The sequence below is a fragment of the Engystomops pustulosus genome, chromosome 10, assembly GCF_040894005.1.
Source record: "Engystomops pustulosus chromosome 10, aEngPut4.maternal, whole genome shotgun sequence".
In the NCBI taxonomy this organism is placed as follows: Eukaryota; Metazoa; Chordata; class Amphibia; order Anura; family Leptodactylidae; genus Engystomops; species Engystomops pustulosus.
The window spans coordinates 60,342,312-60,363,440 of record NC_092420.1 but is presented as its reverse complement, the minus strand read 5'-3'; the positions used below and the strand labels follow the sequence as shown (position 1 = coordinate 60,363,440).

The 21,129-nt window shown below is 42.5% G+C and overlaps 1 protein-coding gene across 2 annotated transcripts in view; it reads left to right on the top strand.

Annotated features, from left to right (window-relative positions):
- The first annotated feature begins 14,665 nt into the window (after positions 1 to 14,665).
- Positions 14,666 to 21,129, top strand: part of LOC140105260 (flavin-containing monooxygenase 3-like) — a 30,358-nt gene continuing 23,894 nt past the window's right edge. Inside the window, exon 1 of one of the 2 annotated variants that reach the window (XM_072129205.1) lies at positions 14,666 to 14,707. The gene's annotated coding sequence lies outside the window, so the exon portion shown is untranslated. The remainder of the gene's footprint in view (positions 14,708 to 21,129) is intronic. The other variant, XM_072129206.1, reaches the window with a different exon arrangement.

Here is a 21,129-nt window from a genome sequence, read left to right as displayed (position 1 = left end):
CTGCGTCCTTAAGGGGTTAAAGGGGATCTGTAGTTGGTAAAGGGAGTTAGGATTGTGTTTACATATTTAGTCACTGAATGGGGCGTTCCGGTGCACAGTCGGACCGTGTGCCACATTTATCATGCAAAGTCCAAGAGAAGTCGCACTTCCCTATGTTAAAGTGTGGTGTCCCTGTGCCATTATGCTGATTCAATGCACACAACATTGTCACGTGCCTGGGTTTTCCATAGGTTCATGTTTTAGATCATTAAAGGTAGACTTTGATTATTTAAGTCATTCAAATAAGGAAAAATTAAGGATTTTAGCCAAATATTTTTTACAGAACTGAGGAAAAGCAGCTGATTTACTTGTGACAAATATACAGAGAAAGAAACTACAGTTTCTTAATATTTGCTTCAAACAGTTTGAACTACTTTTTTATCTTTTTATCTTGAAGAGGGTTTATCAACCAAATTTGGAGCACTGCAAGATAAGGTCCAAGAATGTCTGGCGGCATGTAATGTGCCAGTCTTAAGATATAGCAGTTTTTAGGCGCACATAGACTTTAATTGTTGTTGGTCAAAATATTTTTCTTGGCCCTTTTAACCTCGCCCTAATGGGATCAGCAAATAATATAAATATAGTCATAAGGACAGAAATTTAGGAAAAAATAGTAAAATAACAAATAGTGAAAAACTATTTCCACAATTTGGGTTGTGTGGCAGCAGGAGGAAAGAGTTAACTGTTATTTAAAGTGCAATGTGTAAGTAGTCTGTATGTGAGTGGCCTTTTAACTCACAAAATATGATATTTATATTTTCCTTATGCAGCAAAGACTTACCCAGATAACCCAAAACAATTGGATGAAAAATCTGATTTTTGTACCTAACATCAGAGTATGAACTCTATTATGTCATATTTTCTTTTCCAAATCAAGAGATTGATGTAAATGAAAGTTACTCAAATAGGTATTTGATGCCAGGCAAATTTTTCCACCTTCAAATAATGGTGAGGTCTGTAATTTTTTGCTAGGTACACTTCAACTGTGAGAGACAGAAACTGAAAAAAACTCCACTGTATAATTTTTAAATAGTAAATTTTTATTTAATTGTATGAAAGAAGTATTTTATACAATAATAAAACAGAACTTAACTCCTTACGAACGCAGCCATTTTACAGTTTAAGGCTCAGTCCAATTTTTTGGATTCTGACTTGTGTCGCTTTATATGGCTATAACTTTTGAACACTTATCAAAGCGATTCTGAGATTGTTTTTTCCCCACATGTTGTACTTCATTTTAGTGGTAAATTTTGGCTGATGAGTTTTGCCTTTATTTACAAAAAAAAAAAGAAAAAAAGATGAAATTTTTGAAAAATTTGCCATTTTTTAAAATTCAAAATCATTGCGTTTTCAGGCATTGCATTTTTGAAATGTCTGTATAATTTATTTTGATGTCACGCGGCTTACAAATCGAATATCGGTTTTCTGTATTTTCAATATTGACCATTTTGGGGATAAATACAGTTTTGAATGAAATTTTACATATTTAACATCAACCCCCCCCCCCCTTTATAACCAATCCATTTTCAAATCTGCACCCCTCAAGCTATCAGAAACAGCTTTTAGGAAGATTGTTAACCCCTTGAGATCTTCATAGTAATTACATAAAAATGGAGGTGAAATTTAGAATGGTCAAATTGTGTCAGTTAGACGTTCATTTACCCCTAAAATTTACACATTTCCAAAAGATAAAAAGAGAAAACTCATCTTACAATTTGTTATGAAGTTTCTCCCGAGTACAGGGACCCCCCACATGTGGCCGTTACTTGTTTTATGGGTGCACGGCAAGGCGCAGAACAGAAGGAGCGTCCTGCAGATGCCAGGATTTTAATTTCCTCATTGGCCCCTTTTGTAGGCTATAAAATTTTCATTTTTCATTTTTTCGTTATTGGGGCCATGTGACAGCATTTTTTTTTTTGCGGGATGAGATGCCATTCCAGTGTTACCATTTTGGGGTTGGTATCCCCTATTGTTTAAAATTTAGGAATATTTTTATGGGGGCAGCAATTCTGTACTGGATTTTTTCTTTTTATTTCGTGTTCACCGTATAGCCTAATAATCGTGTTATCTTTATTTTATGGGTCAATACTAGAGATGAGCGAGCACTAAAATGCTCGGGTACTCGTTATTCGAGACGAACTTTTCCCGATGCTCGAGTGCTCGTCTCGAATAATGAGCCCCATTGAAGTCAATGGGAGACTCGAGCATTTTTCAAGGGGACCAAGGCTCTGCACAGGGAAGCTTGGCCAAACACCTGGGAACCTCAGAAAAGGATGGAAACACCACGGAAATGGACAGGAAACAGCAGGGGCAGCATGCATGGATGCCTCTGAGGCTGCTTAATCGCACCATTATGCCAAAACTATGGGCAACAGCATGGCCATGACAGAGTGACAGAATGAAGCTAGATAGCATCTAAAACATCCAATAATTGACCCTGATACTATAGGGGACGGCATGCAGAGGCAGCGGCAGCAGCGGCAGGCTAGAGAGTGGCATGGCGACATACCCTAAATAGACTCAGGCTTCAAACCAATGGGTGGCAGAGAGGAACCAAAGGAGGTGAGCAAGAAGCGCTCAAATAATATCGGTACATGATAAAAGTTTGCCAGTATATTTTGTGGATTACACAGCAGGGTGGCGACAAAGTTAACATGGAAGCCAAGAAAACAACCCAAAATTCTGCCTGACACAGCTCGTTTGATAAGGGGACCATGTATGGAGGCAGTGAACTAGTAGTAGATTAAAGGTGCTGCAGTTAAAACTATGTTAGTTGGATCTTGGCATGGAGCTGGCGCTCCGCTGCCAGGCGAGCTTTCGCCAATCCAAGCCCGTGTCTCTAGGCTACTCCCCAAACAGCACTTCTAAGAACCTTTTGTATAAGATCAAGTGTAGTAGCGTTCTTATAAGTTTAGGATATGGCGGGTGAGGGGAATGTAAACAGATGCGCAAGAAGCGCTGAAATAATATCGGTAAATGATAAAAGTTTGCCAGTATATTTTGTAAGATAGAAGACAGGTGAGATCTGAACTGGTAATGTCCCAGTCAGGATGCAATCACCAAACCAATAATTCATCCACAATACAGAAATTACTTATTAGCAGGATGTGTACATTAAAATATAACTTTTATTCTTTATCAAGTAAAAATATTCTCAAAAGGTAAAGTGCAATATCAGCTCACGCCACACAGTCTAGTTACCACACTGGACCGCTAGTGAATATAGGAGCCACTGCCTTTCTATATTCTTGCAAATCAAGCACACGAGCCACGCTCGTGCTTCTTCCCTCTCTGATCCCTGTCTAGCTCAGCACAACATTAACAGATACAGCAGCAGATGGGGACCAATGAATTTATCTATCCCCTGATGATTGTATCCTATGATACATGAAACGCGTAGGGAGCATATAAAACTCAGTAAGTAAGTAGGGATTAATAGCTGCTATTAGGGACAGCTTTGGGACTGTCCTTGTTAGGACAGGAGCAACGGGGACACCAGGCGATTACACAAGTGTAGGGATTACTAGGCCCGATGTTCCTGGAATATCTCCTTGGATCAAGAACCATCGCACACAAGACTGGTGAGATCCAATTTAATTACTCTATTGCTGGTCCCTGATAAAATGTCAGTAATCAATATCTTGCTTATGTTTACATTTGAACCAATGAAACATATGGATTTGATTTAAGTCTTTGTGGCTCTTTCTACCCAGTTCTGGTGACTGGCGAGCTGATATTGCAGTATATTTTGTGGATAACACAGCTGGGTGGCGACAAAGTTAACAACTTTGATGTGGAATCCATGAAAACAACCAAATTTCTGCCTGACACACCTCGTTTGATAAAGGGACGATGTATGGAGGCAGCTATATGGACGACTTTTGGAGGTAGCAATGGAGACAACGTGTGGAGGCTGCTATGAAGACAATTTAATTTGGATAGTGCCTGTATGTGGCAGTCCAAAAAAGTTTTCAAACCAGAGGAGCAGGTAGGTGGCCCTCCAGAAAAATGAAATAGATTGAGTGCCTGTATGTGGCAGTCCAAAAAAGTTTTCAAACCAGAGGAGCAGGTAGGTGGCCCTCCAGAAAAATGGAATAGATTGAGTGCCTGTATGTGGCAGTCCAAAAAAGTTTTCAAACCAGAGGAGCAGGTAGGTGGCCCTCCAGAAAAATGGAATAGATTGAGTGCCTGTATGTGGCAGTCCAAAAAAGTTTTCAAACCAGAGGAGCAGGTAGGTGGCCCTCCAGAAAAATTGAATAGATTGAGTGCCTGTATGTGGCAGTCCAAAAAAGTTTTCAAACCAGAGGAGCAGGTAGGTGGCCCTCCAGAAAAATTGAATAGATTGAGTGCCTGTATGTGGCAGTCCAAAAAAGTTTTCAAACCAGAGGAGCAGGTAGGTGGCCCTCCAGAAAAATGAAATAGATTGAGTGCCTGTATGTGGCAGTCCAAAAAAGTTTTCAAACCAGAGGAGCAGGTAGGTGGCCCTCCAGAAAAATTGAATAGATTGAGTGCCTGTATGTGGCACTCCCAAAAATTGTTTAAAACAGAGGACCGGGTCGGTGGCCCTCCAGAAAAATTAAATGCATAAAGTACTATAGCTAGAGCCAGTGGGCCCTGTCAAAAAATAGCCAGTTTCCTCTGCTTTACTGTACAAAGAGGAGGAGAAGGAGGAAAATGAGGAGGAGGAGGAGTGGATAAATTATTCAGGTTGAGCTTCCTTCACCTGGTGGAGATTGGAAATTATGAGAAATCCAGGCTTTATTCATCTTAATAAGCGTCAGCCTTTCAGCGCTGTCAGTCGACAGGCGTGTACGCTTATCGGTGATGATGCCACCAGCTGCACTGAAAACCCGCTCGGACAAGACGCTAGCGGCAGGGCAGGCAAGAACCTCCAAGGCGTACAGCGCCAGTTCGTGCCACATGTCCAGCTTTGAAACCCAGTAGTTGTAGGGAGCTGTGTGATCATTTAGGACGATGGTATGGTCAGCTACGTACTCCCTCACCATCTTTCTGTAAAGATCAGCCCTACTCTGCCGAGACTGGGGACAGGTGACAGTGTCTTGCTGGGGTGACATAAAGCTGGCAAAAGCCTTGTAAAGCGTACCCTTGCCAGTGCTGGACAAGCTGCCTGCTCGCCTACTCTCCCTCGCTACTTGTCCCGCAGAACTACGCACTCTGCCGCTAGCGCTGTCAGAAGGGAAATACTGTTTCAGCTTGTGCACCAGGGCCTGCTGGTATTCATGCATTCTCACACTCCTTTCCTCTCCAGGGATGAGAGTGGAAAGATTTTGCTTGTACCGTGGGTCCAGGAGAGTGAACACCCAGTAATCGGTGCTGGAATAAATTCTTTGAACGCGAGGGTCACGGGATAGGCAGCTTAGCATGAAATCTGCCATATGCGCCAGAGTACCAACGCGTAAGAATTCACTCCCCTCACTGGCCTGACTGTCCATTTCCTCCTCCTCCAACTCCTCCAACTCCTCTTCTTCTGCCCATACACGCTGAACAGTGAAGGACTCAACAATGGTCCCCTCTTGTGTCTCGCCAACATTCTCCTCCTCTTCCTCCTCATCCTCCTCCACCTCCTCCGATATGCGCTGAGAAACAGACCTAAGGGTGCTTTGGCTATCAACAAGGGAATCTTCTTCCCCCGTCTCTTGTGACGAGCGCAAAGCTTCCGACTTCACGCTGATCAGAGAGTTTTTCAACAGGCCAAGCAGCGGGATGGTGAGGCTGATGATGGCGGCATCGCCACTGACCATCTGTGTTGACTCCTCAAAGTTACTCAGCACCTGACAGATATCAGACATCCACGTCCACTCCTCATTGTAGACTTGAGGAAGCTGACTGACCTGACTACCAGTTCTGGTGGAAGTTGACATCTGGCAGTCTACAATCGCTCGGCGCTGCTGGTAAACTCTGGATAACATGGTCAGTGTTGAATTCCACCTTGTGGGCACGTCGCACAACAGTCGGTGAGCGGGCAGTTGGAGGCGGCGCTGCGCTGCCCTGAGAGTGGCAGCATCTGTGCTGGACTTCCTGAAATGCGCACAGATGCGGCGCACCTTCGTGAGCAAATCAGACAGATTGGGGTATGTCTTGAGGAAACGCTGAACTATCAGATTTAACACATATGTCAGTCTGCCGAGTTGCAGAGCCGCCACCAGGTTACGGCCGTTGTCACACACAACCATGCCTGGCTTCAGGTTCAGCGGTGCCAGCCACAGATCAGTCTGCGCCGTGATGCCCTGTAATAGTTCTTGGGCGGTGTGCCTTTTATCGCCTAGGCTCAGAAGTTTGAGCACCGCCTGCTGTCGCTTAGCGACGGCACTGCTGCTGTGCCTAGAGCTACCGACTGATGGCGCCATGCCCACGGATGGTAGTTCAGAGGAGGAGGTGGAGGAGGGGTGGGAGGAGGAGGAGGCATAGTAGGCCTGAAACACCTGGACCGAGGTAGGCCCCGCAATCCTCGGCGTCGGCAGTATATGACCAGCCGCAGGGTCAGACTCGGTCCCAGCCTCCACCAAGTTAACCCAATGTGCCGTCAGCGATATATATAGTGGCCCTGCCCGGCAGCACTCGTCCACGTGTCCGTGGTCAGGTGGACCTTGTCAGAAACGGCGTTGGTCAGGGCACGGATGATGTTGTCTGACACGTGCTGGTGCAGGGCTGGGACGGCACATCGGGGAAAGTAGTGGCGGCTGGGGACCGAATACCGAGGGGCGGCCGCCGCCATGAGGCTGCGAAAGGCCTCGGTCTCTACTAGCCTATAGGGCAGCATCTCCAGGCTAAGCAATCTGGAGATGTGGACATTAAGGGCTTGGGCGTGCGGGTGGGTTGCACTATATTTGCGTTTCCGCTCCAGCGTCTGGGGTATGGAGAGCTGAACGCTGGTGGATGCTGTGGAGGATCGTGGAGGCGACGATGGGGTTTTTGTGGCAGGGTCCTGGGCAGGGGGCTGACTATCAGCTGACACAGGGGAAGGAGCAGTGGTGTGCACGGCCGGAGGTTTAGCATTCATATGCCTGCGCATACTGGTGGTAGTTAAGCTATTAGTGGTGGAACCCCTGCTGATCCTGGTTTGGCAAATGTTGCACACCACAGTCCGTCGGTCATCCGGTGTTTCCTTAAAGAACCTCCAGACTTCTGAAAATCTAGCCCTTGCCGCAGGAGCCCTCGCCACGGGAGCTTCACTAGTTGACACATTTGGCGCTGATGCACCAGCTCTGGCCCTGCCTCTCCGTCTGGCCCCACCACTGCCTCTTCCAACCTGTTCTGGTCGAGGACTCTCCCCTGTCTCAGAAGCACTGTGTTCACCCGGCCTATCAACCCAGCTTGGGTCTGTCACCTCATCATCCTCCGATCCCTCAGTCTGCTCCCCCCTCGGACTTCCTGCCCTGACAACAACTTCCCCACTGTCTGACAACCGTGTCTCCTCATCGTCGGACACCTCTTTACACACTTCTTCCACTACGTCAAGAAGGTCATCATCACCCACAGACTGCGACTGGTGGAAAACCTGGGCATCGGAAAATTGCTCAGCAGCAACCGGACAAGTGGTTTGTGACTGTGGGAAGGGTCCAGAAAACAGTTCCTCAGAGTATGCCGGTTCAAATGCCAAATTTTCCTGGGAGGGGGCAGACTGGGGGGGAGGAGGCTGAGGTGCAGGAGCTGGAGGAGTGCCGATTTCGGTGACATGGGTGGACTGCGTGGAAGACTGACTGGTGGACAAATTGCTCGAAAAATTGTCGGCAATCCACGACATCACCTGTTCGCACTGTTCTGGCCTCAACAGTGCTCTACCACGAGTCCCAGTAACTTCAGACATGAACCTAGGGAGTGTAGCTCTGCGGCGTTCCCCTGCTCCCTCATAAGCAGGTGGTGTCTCACCCCGCCCAGGACCACGGCCTCTGACCCCTGCAGTAGTTGGACGCCCACGTCCCCGCCCTCGTCCTCTACCCCTAGCCCTCGGGTTAAACATTTTGAAAATGAGAGTTATAACTTTAATTTTTTTTTAACTTTTTTTTGTGTTTTTTGTTTTTTTTTGTGTTTTTTAGTTTTTAAAACCAAACGATGCTATCCTATTGCTATGGCTATTTTCTAGCCAAGTATGAAAGCACACTGCTATGCCAAATGAGATGACGCTGAGTTATTAAAAAAATAAACGTAAAATAAAAAAGGAAATGGCAGACTGTGCCTAATTGAAATCCAACCCCTAATAAATTTTCCCACTTCGGTCTTTGCGATGGATATGTGCGTCACTAAGCGCAAAACACAGCGGTCGCAAGTCTCACTACAAATTGCTCACAATTTGCTAGTAGATGCACTGCAGCAAGGACAGCCACCAGCAGATCAACCAGAAATCAAATATATATAACGCTACTGTAGGCGTAAGTAAGCCGTTTGGATTCTCTGATGGCTATTTTCTAGCCAAGTATGAAAGCACACTGCTATGCCAGATGAGATGACGCTGAGTTATTAAAAAAATAAACGTAAAATAAAAAAGGAAATGGCAGACTGTGCCTAATTGAAATCCAACCCCTAATAAATTTTCCCACTACGGTCTTTGCGATGGATATGTGCGTCACTAAGCGCAAAACACAGTGGTCGCAAGTCTCACTACAAATTGCTCACAATTTGCTAGTAGATGCACTGCAGCAAGGACAGCCACCAGCAGATCAACCAGAAATCAAATATATATAACGCTACTGTAGGCGTAAGTAAGCCGTTTGGATTCTCCGATGGCTATTTTCTAGCCAAGTATGAAAGCACACTGCTATGCCAGATGAGATGACGCTGAGTTATTAAAAAAATAAACGTAAAATAAAAAAGGAAATGGCAGACTGTGCCTAATTGAAATCCAACCCCTAATAAATTTTCCCACTTCGGTCTTTGCGATGGATATGTGCGTCACTAAGCGCAAAACACAGTGGTCGCAAGTCTCACTACAAATTGCTCACAATTTGCTAGTAGATGCACTGCAGCAAGGACAGCCACCAGCAGATCAACCAGAAATCAAATATATATAACGCTACTGTAGGCGTAAGTAAGCCGTTTGGATTCTCCGATGGCTATTTTCTAGCCAAGTATGAAAGCACACTGCTATGCCAGATGAGATGATGCTGAGTTATTAAAAAAATAAATGTAAAATAAAAAAGGAAATGGCAGACTGTGCCTAATTGAAATCCAACCCCTAATAAATTTTCCCACTTCGGTCTTTGCGATGGATATGTGCGTCACTAAGCGCAAAACACAGTGGTCGCAAGTCTCACTACAAATTGCTCACAATTTGCTAGTAGATGCACTGCAGCAAGTACAGCCACCAGCAGATCAACCTGAAATCAAATATATATAACGCTACTGTAGGCGTAAGTAAGCCGTTTGGATTCTCCTATGGCTATTTTCTAGCCAAGTATGAAAGCACACTGCTATGCCAGATGAGATGACACTGAGTTATTAAAAAAATAAACGTAAAATAAAAAGTAAATGGCAGACTGTGCCTAATTGAAATTAAACCCCTAATAAATTTTCCCACTTTGGTGTTTGAGGTGGATATGTGTGTCACTAAGAGCTAAACACAACGGTAGCAAGTCCCCCTGCAAATTCCTCACAATATAGTACTAGCTGCACTACTAGTGCCAGCAAGCCCAGCCACAAGCAAACAAAAAAAAAAAAGTATAACGTTATTGTAGCCCTAAGAAGGGCTGTTGGGTTCTTGTTGAATCACTCCTGCCTAACACCATTCTAATAGAACACCCTAACGCTTTCCCTGACCAGCAGCAGCTCTCTCCCTAGCGGCATCCAGACACAGAATGATCCGAGCAGCGCGGGCAGCGGCTAGTCTATCCCAGGGTCACCTGATCTGGCCAGCCAACCACTGCTATCGACGTGTACGGGTACCACGTCATGCTGGGTGGAGTGCAGAGTCTCCTGGCTTGTGATTGGCTCTGTTTCTGGCCGCCAAAAAGCGAAACGGCGGGAGCTGCCATTTTCTCGAGCGGGCGAAGTATTCGTCCGAGCAACGAGCAGTTTCGAGTACGCTAATGCTCGAATGAGCATCAAGCTCGGACGAGTATGTTCGCTCATCTCTAGTCAATACGATTACGGGGATCCCATACATGAATATTTTTTCTTTTTATGTTTTACTAAATTTGTCAAATAAAACCTAATGTGGGGAAAAATCTATCATTTTTGCATTGCCGTCTTCCAAGTGGCATAACATTTTTACTTTTTTGGCTATGGAGTTGGTTGATGGCTTCTTTTTTGTGGGACATGTTGTACTTTGCAACAGTATCATTTTGTTGTACATATGTTTTTTTGATCACTTTTTATTGCATTTTTTGTGGGATTCAATAGGTAAAAAATCATAATTTTTGGTGGGTTTTTAAAAGTTTTTTTTAACGGCGTTCATCATGCAGGTTTAATAATTATTTACTTTTATTCTACGGGTTGTAACTGATGCGGTGATACTATATATGTGGGGTTTGTGTTATGATATAGACTTTTTTTAGCATTATATGTCTCTTTATATGTTATGGGGATTATGGGCATTTTTATTTGATTTTATTACTTTATTTTTTATTGAATAACCTTTTTTTTTTTACTTTTTTACTATTTCCACCATGGGAAGTGAACAAGAAATCATCTGCTTGCTTGTTCATGATAATACTCTGCAATACTGATGTAGTGCAGGGTATTAGCAGTGTCAGCCCATGCACTTGCATAGACCCAAGAGTTGCGAGTAACGATCTCGCCCCCTGAAGAAGGCGCGGGGGGTGAGCTGAACCAGCATCAGCGCTGCGTCCGATATATCGGACGCTAAGCTCTAAGTCACATGACTAATTTGGTACAGAAACCTTTGTTTACAATTATATATGTCAGATATGTCTGTTGTTCTTGACCAAGTTTACACACACTGTGGTAGGGATTTTGTCCCACTCCTCTATAGAGATCTTTAATTATTTCAGGTTTCAAGGATGGAAATACTGTTTTTCAGTTCCGGTTAAATACCTTTGATTGGGGTCAGGTCTGCAGCTTAGGTAGGCCTCTTCAGGAGCTTGAAATGCTACTTACATAGCCACTCCTTAGTTGCCCTAATTATGAGTTTTGGCTCATTGTCATGCTGGATGACCCACCTTTTATGCTCTTTCAAAAGGAAGGTAGTTGTTGGTCAAAAATCTCATACATGATCCCATCCATCCTCTCTTCAATACAGTTCAATTGTCCTGTCCACTTTGCAGAAAATCACCCTGTAAGTATGATGTTTGTACCCCATTGCTTCATGGTTGTGTTATAGGGGTTGTCCCCATCCATCTTACTTACTCCAAACATAGCAAGTTATTTTTGGTCTCAACTGACCACTTGAGCTTCTTCTATGCCTCCTCTGGAGCTTCCTTTATGCCTCCTCTGGATTATTTAAATGGTTATTGGAAAACTTCATTTATGAACGTGCTTTTTTATAAGCAGGGGAACATTGCATGCCCTGAAGGCCTTAATTCCAATGAGATAATATGTCACTAACAGTAATCTTTGAGACTTTGAAGTGACATCTTCCAGGGAGCCCCAGAGCAAGGAAGATTGACAATCATCCTGTGCTTCTTCTATTTTCTAATAACTTTGCCAACAGTTGCCTTCTTACTAATCTGCTTGCCTATTGTCCTGTAGCCCATCCAAGCCTTGTGCAGGTCTACAATTTTGACCCTGGTGTCCTTAAAGAGGTCTTTGGTATTGGTCAGTGGAAGTTGGTGCGTGACTGATTGAGTGTGTGGACAGGTGTAATTTATACAGGTTATAAGTTTAAATAGGTGCAATTACTGCAGCTAATTAGTGCAGAGTAGTAGGAGCTTCTATAAGATAAACTTGGGTCTGTGAGAGACAGAAATTCTGCTTATTGGTAGGTGATAAAATACTTATTTTATGTAATAAAATGAAAGTTAATTGTTAAAAAAATATAATATAAAATAGTATAATTTTCTGGATTTTTTAAGACTGTCTCTTACATTTGAAGTGTAATTACGATAAAAATTATTCTCCATTTTTTCTAGGTGGTAAAACATGCAAAATCATCAAAGAACAATTTTCAAATTGAAAAGTTTGGTTAATTAAGGTGATGGTGTTGATTAATAAATAATCAAAAACACGAACCACTTGTAATAGTTTTCTTTAAAATTTCTTTGCTTTATATAATTCTTGACAAAGTGATTACAAAAAGATACAATCTATAGAAACAACTAGTTATTGTCAACAACTTCTTGGGGATATACCTCCAAATGCAGTCCTTAGATTTCTTTATGATGGTTGCATAAATGCAATTCCACTTTCGAGATTCACTGTACCGTGGCTTGTAGAGACATCTCACAGGTATTCTTTAGCAGAACATTGGGTCATTTCATTAGTCACTCCTTAGCAGAGACGGCGCTCGCATGATTCTTGTGACGTTTCGGAGGTCACGCCTCCTTCCTCAGACTGTCTGAGGAAGGAGGCGTGACCTCCGAAACGTCACAAGAATCATGCGAGCGCCGTCTCTGCTAAGGAGTGACTAATGAAATGACCCAATGTTCTGCTAAAGAATACCTGTGAGATGTCTCTACAAGCCACGGTACAGTGAATCTCGAAAGTGGAATTGCATTTATGCAACCATCATAAAGAAATCTAAGGACTGCATTTGGAGGTATATCCCCAAGAAGTTGTTGACAATAACTAGTTGTTTCTATAGATTGTATCTTTTTGTAATCACTTTGTCAAGAATTATATAAAGCAAAGAAATTTTAAAGAAAACTATTACAAGTGGTTCGTGTTTTTGATTATATATTGATGCTTCTGGACTGAATAGGGAGTCCAGCTTGTTCCACTTTTTTCTCAAAATCGGTTGCCAAGTAATATTTATATAAAGACGGTGTTGATTAATAATGCATCATTTTCCCACTTGTATGACTACTGTCAAAATGCAGCTTGATTACAGAGACAGAGGTCTACTACACCCGGTCATGGTGTGGTGAGCACACGGTTTCTCCCCTCCCCCATGGCCAAGCTGGGCACTCGCCCTGTAAATAATAAACGGGTCCTATTCCTGCCTGGATTTGTGGCATGGCCGCTCAACTCCTACAGGGAGGGGAGGGATGAGGAGCTCTCATCTCCTTCTTCACATGTGTGCATGTGGAAGTTTGAATGATACCATTGTTGCAGTATGCATGATTACCAGGTCACATGGGACATCTCTGCAGAAACCACATAGAGCTAGTAGCCTCCTTGCCAGGAGCACAAGGGCTTTAGCAGTTTTCAGTTACACCCTTGATGCTAACTAAAAGTGACTGACTTGCCAAAAAAAAAAAATCTGAATTATATTTATTTAATTCTCATGTTTTCTAAATTCATTCAGCCATAACATTGTTATGTAACCCGTTTTGACTTAATTTAAAGGGGTTATCCGGGTTTAAAAAATTTCTTATGGCCAGGCTGGGGAGGGCTATTTAAACACAATAAACATGTACTTACCTCCTCCGGTGCTGCCGATGTCCCGCGCCGCGGCCCGTCTTCTCCGTGCGCCGGTTTCAGTACAAGGGCGCACAGGGAGCTTCCGCTTACAACGCTGAGAGATAGGGACGGATGGGAAGAGCCATCCACATCGTGGACCGGAAGCTCCCTGTGCGCGGCTTCCGTGCCCCTGTAAACAAACAGGGGCACGGATCGAAGGGACCGCAGCGCGGGACATCGGCGGCGCCGGAGGAGGTAAGTACATGTTTATTATGTTTAACTAGCCATCCCCAGCCCGGCCATAAAAAAAATTTTAAACCTGGATAACCCCTTTTAACTTGATGTAAACCATTAAGAATAAACAGAAGAAGAAAGGGCTTACAGGAATATTCCATGTTATTGTGCCTTCAGGTGAGTATGTGTACTATAAAAATTCTGTATTAGATATACATATATTATTATGTTTTGTACTGCCAAAAGCAAGTAGTAATTGTATACTGAAACAGTAATAACTTCCATCATGTCTAATTGCTTACTATAGTTGTAGGATACTTCATGTTATATTATCAAAATGCAAGTGTTTGATATTTGGTGTCATTTTTAGTTTTACTGTAACTTTTTTCTATTAAGCTTGTATCCAATAACTAATAAACTGGAAGTGTGACTGCTGAACTGCTGCATCTCACATTACAAAATACAATTGTTGATTTCTCAATGTAAGAAAATATCTCGATTCAAATGACTCAATCAAGAGTGTTCTGTATGCAAAGAAACTTCAAACATTTCAGCAACATTGGACAGCCTTGTTTAATACTAGTGGAGACTTTTTTTGTTTTAAATGTCCCATGTTATCACATTAATGTAGCCTTAAGAGGAGTTATTGTGTCATGAGTTGTAGATTTCAGTTTTAGAGATAAAACTTATTTAGATTTTTAGAACATTATTCCTAACTTTTATTTTCCGAGATGTAAGTAGTTACAGAGGTCTTTTGGTCATTAGTAAAGCAAAGTCCTTCAGCAGAAATAACCAGGTGTGAGGTTCTCTGCACACACTGGGGTCCATCCTGAGTGGTCTTAGGGCGGAGTCAGGGAAGGGCAGGGGCTGCCCACAGATATATTAAGGCTGGTGAAACTAGAAATCTCTATCTTGCTTCCTGACACCTCCTGGATGAAGAGCACTTAGCCCAAGGAAGCAGGTTGTATTGTGTGTTCTTTCTGTATATAGATATAACTGTATAAATAATTATAATACAGTAAACTTTATACATGTACATACAGATATTCCAGATGTTATGTGTTTTACCATATATACATAACTGTATATATATTGTGGGGTTGTAGCTCAAAGGTTTCAGGTTTCTCAAAGGCTGTGGTTTCAGCACATACACAGTTAAGGGTTCAAAAGTAAATGGAGGTTTATTGTTTCTTAACCTCTTATCGCCGACACTAGTTTTTAGCTTTATGTCCAGACTTGATTTTTAGAATCTGACATGTGTCAGGATAATTGATTATAGCTTTAACATATCCAGGTGATTTTGAAATTGTTTTCTTGTGACACATTGTACTTCATGTTAGCTGGATAACTTTTGTGCTTTGTCCTGAAAAAAATGAAAATTTTAAATGTTCTGTTTTCTAGGCAATTAGTTAGACCCAATAACAATAGTAGAACATGTATTTATAAGAGGGGACTTAATTGCTTCTCAATGTTCCTCTGGCAACATTGAAATAAAACCTGAAGAAAGAAGGCCAGAGTTCCACAACTAGTGCTTACTAAAAAAATCATAATTTTATTAAATCACATTAAAATTTGAAACAGACATTTCCAGAAATATCAGACTGTGCTGGAGGGGCATAACAAACATCCGAGGGGCATGGGTATTACCAGGACGGTGTATGACCGCTAACAATAATTCTGGTTCTGAAATATGGCCAATTGATTGCTTTCTACTGCCCAATTATGGATCTAATGTAAAGTATTGTATGTTAAGATCTGATACAAAAGCCAGCAATTTATTTCAGAAAATACATGAAAGGTTAAGTAATATTATATGCTTATCCAACAAATATGTTCTCAGATGGTTGTTATTACCTGGAATATAAGTATCCCACGTCCTCCCACATGACACATTGTACTTCATGTTAGTTAAACAATTTAAGTGATATGTTTTGTGCTTTGTCCTGAGAAAAATGAAAATTTGGAAAACAAAATCAGAAAAATTCTTAATTTACACAGTTTTAAATGTTCTTCTTTCTAGGCATTTAGTTAGACCAACCAAATAGCTTGATAACTAACATTTCGGGAATGTCTGCTTTATGAAAACATGCTTTTTTATGTATCTTCATTACATTCATTTTGGATGTAATTTCATCATAAATGATGAAATGCTCTGCAAAGTTTACTCTGAGAAAATTTCTCCTGAGTACCGATGCGCAATATGTGATGGTGAACTGGTGTATTGGCACCTGACCGGGCATAGAATGGAAGCAGCGCCATTCACAGCAGATATGTATTGTCACATTATACGGGCTATCACATTTTTATTTTTTATAATATAAGCATATCAGGTCTTATTTGCGCGCTGAGATAAACTGTATAGTTAATTAATTTTGGGGGTCTATAGCTTATTCATGAGATTTTATTAACTATTTCTCAAAGAAAATCATCAATTTTGGATTTGGATTTTTAGCCCTTTATTTGGCAGCTCGCCGTAACATAAATTTTTTTTTTCATTTTTAGTACGGAGATACCTCATTTTTATAGTTTTTCTTATCTTTGCTTAAACCATCTTTCATATATCTTTCATATATGAGCAAAACCAATATTAGAAAAAAAAATCACATTTGTTTTTGTATCAACAACTTTTCATAGCTTCATAGGCATAACTTTTGTGTGTTTTTTGCTGACAGAGCTGGTTTAGGGCTATATTTGTTTTTTTTAGTGCTACCATTTTGGGAGACATAACTTCTTTTGATCGTTTTTTAGAACGTTTTTTGTGGGGGTATTTGATAACAAATTGTATATTACAGGACATTTTTTGTGGGTTTTTTTTTACACTGTTCTTCATGTGGGTTCAACAGTGCTTTATTTTTATTGTACAGATTGATATAGATGTGCTGATACCAAATATGCATGTTTTTTTGTATTTTATATACTTTATTTGGTTTTTAATTTAACTAGGGGGACTTTAATTTTATGTATTTATTTATTTTTTATTATAAAATGATTTTTACTTTTTTTAACTTATTCCACACTTGGCTTGAACAAGCATTTGTCCGAGCACTTGTTCAAGCCCTTAATCCCTTTAACGATGTGCGCCGTAATAGTACACGGGCTGAGTCCTCTCCATATCAGTAAATCTTTGCTGCTTATTGAGACATGTCAATTGGGGCGCACAGTGACAGACGTAAAATCCAAGCCCACAAGAATATGGCGCAAATGCGTTTTTTCACCATTTTGATGCACTTGGAATTTTTTCTTGCTTCCCAGTACATGACATGGGATATTTAATTATATCACTATGAAGTGCAATTTGTTACGCAGAAAACAAGCCATCACAGAGCTCTTTATGTTTAAAAATAAAAAAAGTTATAGGTATTTGAAGGTGAGGAGTGAAAATGGAAAAGAAAAAACAAAAGAGGGACAGGTAGTTAAGGGATTAAACTGCAATACACATGTATTACAGTGTATAATGTAAATAACATCATGATGAGTATGCTCCGTTAGTTACAGCCAGGTCCTGTCAGGAGTCAGAACCCGGCGTGCACAAGAGACAGCAGCCTTGGGGCATATGGCGGACCACAGGTCTGCAGCATTATAGATCGGTTTTCCAGGTAAGCTCACCGGGCGGGTAATTCACGCAGGATACATGTCCATGCCGTGTTGTATAAGGAGTTAAACACCTGAGATCAGATAACACAGCCCAACACCAGCACTTACAGGAGATGATCTGCTGCAATATTCTTCTGATGTGCCAATGTAGAAAGGTGACTTCTGCAGGAAAACTGCTCAGTAACTTAACATGACTGGCATACAGCTACTGGGTTTTTACATCACCAAGGCCTGGCACCTTGGTAACACATCAACCAAAAGCCAACAAACCAGAAAGCAATGACCCATATATCATAAAAAAGGTCAAATTTTATTATAGAATATACACAGCATGTAATAGAAAATACTACTTAGAGAAGAACTAAAGCTAAAACAATAGCCACATAAAACTCATAAAGGTGATACATGATACAATGACAAGACCACCATATTCATCATATATACAACAATGATGCGGGGACCTATGGACACTACTTCTTATGTTCTCCTAGATAATACCAGTTGTAACATATCTAGAGGGAAAAAAGCATAGAGAAATTGTGGCCATGTATATGATTATTTTAATAGCAAATAGCTGTCAGGATTCAGGATCAGTGCACCCTCTGGAAAACCACGGGAGGTGGTACTAGCCGACACCAGGGACCTGAGTCTAAGTGGCACCTGGTCTTCACCAGAGCCCGCCGCAATGCAGGATGGACTTGCTGCGGCAGGGTACCACCAGGTCATTCCACAGGGGCGACTAGCTCCCGGTGGCAGCCGAGGTCAAGGTACGTTAGCAAGAGACAGTCTCATGGTAGGGTCCATGCACAGGGTCAGGACAGGCAGCAAAGATGCAACATCAAGTCCAATCCGGGGTTAGCAATGGGAGGTCCAAGCAGATGGATACGGGAACATAGGCACACGGGACACAGGAACGCAGGACATGGGAACACACAGGAACGCTGGAGACACGGGAACGATGGAGATGCTGGTGACACAGGAACGCAGGAGACTCACTTGGGAGCTTTCTCTAAGGCATAGGCACACAGATCCGATAGGGAGTGCAGAAAGAGTCAGGCTTAAATAATATTGGTGGAAATTGCCACCAATATTGCAAGACAAAAAAATACATATGAATAACACACATATTAAAAAACATCAGTGATCGTACTCCAAGATAGACTATATTGCCGTATAGCCTGATTGAAACCCAGGGAATATATTGCAGAAAAAAGTGCAAGTGCAAAATATATATAAATACTAATGGGTAAAGATTACTCTTTCAACATAAAAATCATTATGGCACCATGGCCATGTTGAAATCGTGCTCAGTATACATCAACATATAGATTAGTTACCCATTCAAGAAAGACTCCTGGGTCCTGGGCTGTGGTCAATATCTCCCTAACGTGCGTTTCACGTTGTTTTCGCTTACTCCTGATTCGCGTTGTTATTCGCTTTGCAATTGTCCATTCATTACAAAGTGGAATGTGCTATGAAGGATAAAACATAAGAATGATCAATTGGAATCAAAATTAATATCCCATTGTGATAAACATGACAGAGGGAGGGGAAGCCTTCTAGTTTGCACACACCACCTTCCCCCAGCCCCAGCTTAATTGGCCTTATTGAGCTAGGCTGTTCACGTTACCACAGCATGTGTCCATACTTCAATAGCCTTCTGCAGTCAGATCGACTGCAGGCATATCCCCCCCAAGTCTCAAACAAAGAGCCATAAACTCCAAAACCACCAAGTTGAATAGGGACAGTTATGAAGTTATGGTCCATCTCACCAGTAGAACAAATACATTTTTGTATTTGTTATTTTCAGGAGATCATAATAATTCAATTTTGGGCGCTCTAGAATACTCTGTTCCAGAGATATCAATATCTCTGGATAGGACCATAGCAAATGGGTTGGGTTTGGTATCAATGCGATCCAGGGATTCATCCAGATCCAATGATTCAAGAATCATGACCCTACGACTTCACCTTGAGAAGCTATGGCTTTTCCAGGGCTCTGGTTATAGTACCAGGTAGGAGGGACCCATGACTCCTCCTGTTGGGTTGGCAGAGTTGTGTCCACACCTGATATATTCAGGTATCTCTCAGCCAACATCGTCTTTGTCTGGGAACCATTTTACCATCAAAGCAGAGAAGGATCTTAAGGTGGAGTCTATCAGGTTCCATTAGCCACACACAGGTAACTAACTTATTGAACTGCTGTTATTTGTAGTGCTACCTTGTATTTTGTATTCTGTGTAACCATATATATCCCAACTGTATATATTGTTTTGTCTAGTGTGCCATTAAGGCAATTAAATATAAAATTTAACCTGTGTTGCTCTTTTATCTCAATCCACGAATCCCCGAGTCTCGCATATACATGCTACCGGGTTGGTTCCTCACCCTATAAAATCCTGTTACGGACCGGGCTTATTTTAAGGGAGAAGTGGTGGCAGCTTCACCAGGACTGATAATATCCAGTGAGACTAGTGAGAGGGATCTTATAGCCATTCAGGGCTGTGATTTATTGTTGTGCCATATCCGGAAGTTGTGTGGACAACTTTAAATCACTTCCTGCGCCTCTCAGAACCTGTCCATTCTGGGAGTGTCTATAAAAGCATAACTAAGTGACCTTGCATACACATTGGTGGCAAGCGGTGGGATAATCGAGATAATAGTGTATTTGAGTGTGTCATCCATACTTTCAGACACTAAAGATTACCAACAGCAGCGTTTGTGATGGGATCTTAAGACCAATTCAGCACTATACACAGGCAGAGTGCAATTACAGTAAGGTGTGAAGTACATCAAGTTGCAGTTCTTTGTTAGTTACGAACAGCTATGACAATAGCTAGAAGGAACAAAGGCAGGAAGAATGCTGCCACAGCTGTGGATATTACTGAAGACGATGCAGTACAGCAGTTGGACCAGGAGAAGGTGGGGGGGGGCTATTGTTCAAGGCAAGGGGGAGCTCTGCCCAGACTCCCCAAGGAGCTAGTCGCCAGTGGTCAGTCTCACATTGGACCGCCCACTGCCCGCCCACCCACATGGTCTGATGGGCTCGGTGGCCATCTTTCAAGCTGCATTGACCAGTTTACAGGAGGGCAACCATGCTGCATACAAGACCCACGTACCAAAGCTGCGGACTGAAGACTTTCCCCTGCTGGACAATTTTCCAAGGTACTGACTTGGACACTTTTTTGCTGGCTTTTGAAAAAACTTGTTAACAATGTACCTGCAGACCAATGGGTTCGTCTTAGAGGGAAGGCCCTGGAGATATTTGGCTATTTGACTAGTGAGACCACCCTGACCTATGAGGACATCAAGCAGGCTCTGGTCCGTCAGTACAACCTGACCCCTGAGACCGAACGGAAGAAGCTCCGGAGTTCCAGTAGCTGAAGGAGCAAATCACCATCGAGCAGTTTTTGTGGAATTGCCTGGAGGAATTACAGAAGCACATTCGTGACCGGAAACCAAAGGAGGCTTTGGAAAAAAGCTGGCCTGGCCGTTGAGTACAGCAACAATCGGACTCTGGAGGCCAGGAGACCTGCAGGCTGGAGAGGGGGTAAGACAAGCACTATCCCTGCCCCTAAGTCCAAGGAGGCGTCTTTCCATCCTTCCCTCTCCATGCCGGTTGGTGAACCCTGCGGATGTCATCTGTGTAAACAGCCGGGACACTGACAATTGTCCCCAGCACCACAAGGGCCCATTAATGTCTCTAAAACCATCCCCTGTTTTGTGTGTGGGTGGGGTGGTGGGAGGTCCCATGATAACTTGCAGCCCGTCACCATAGGCCAGACCGTG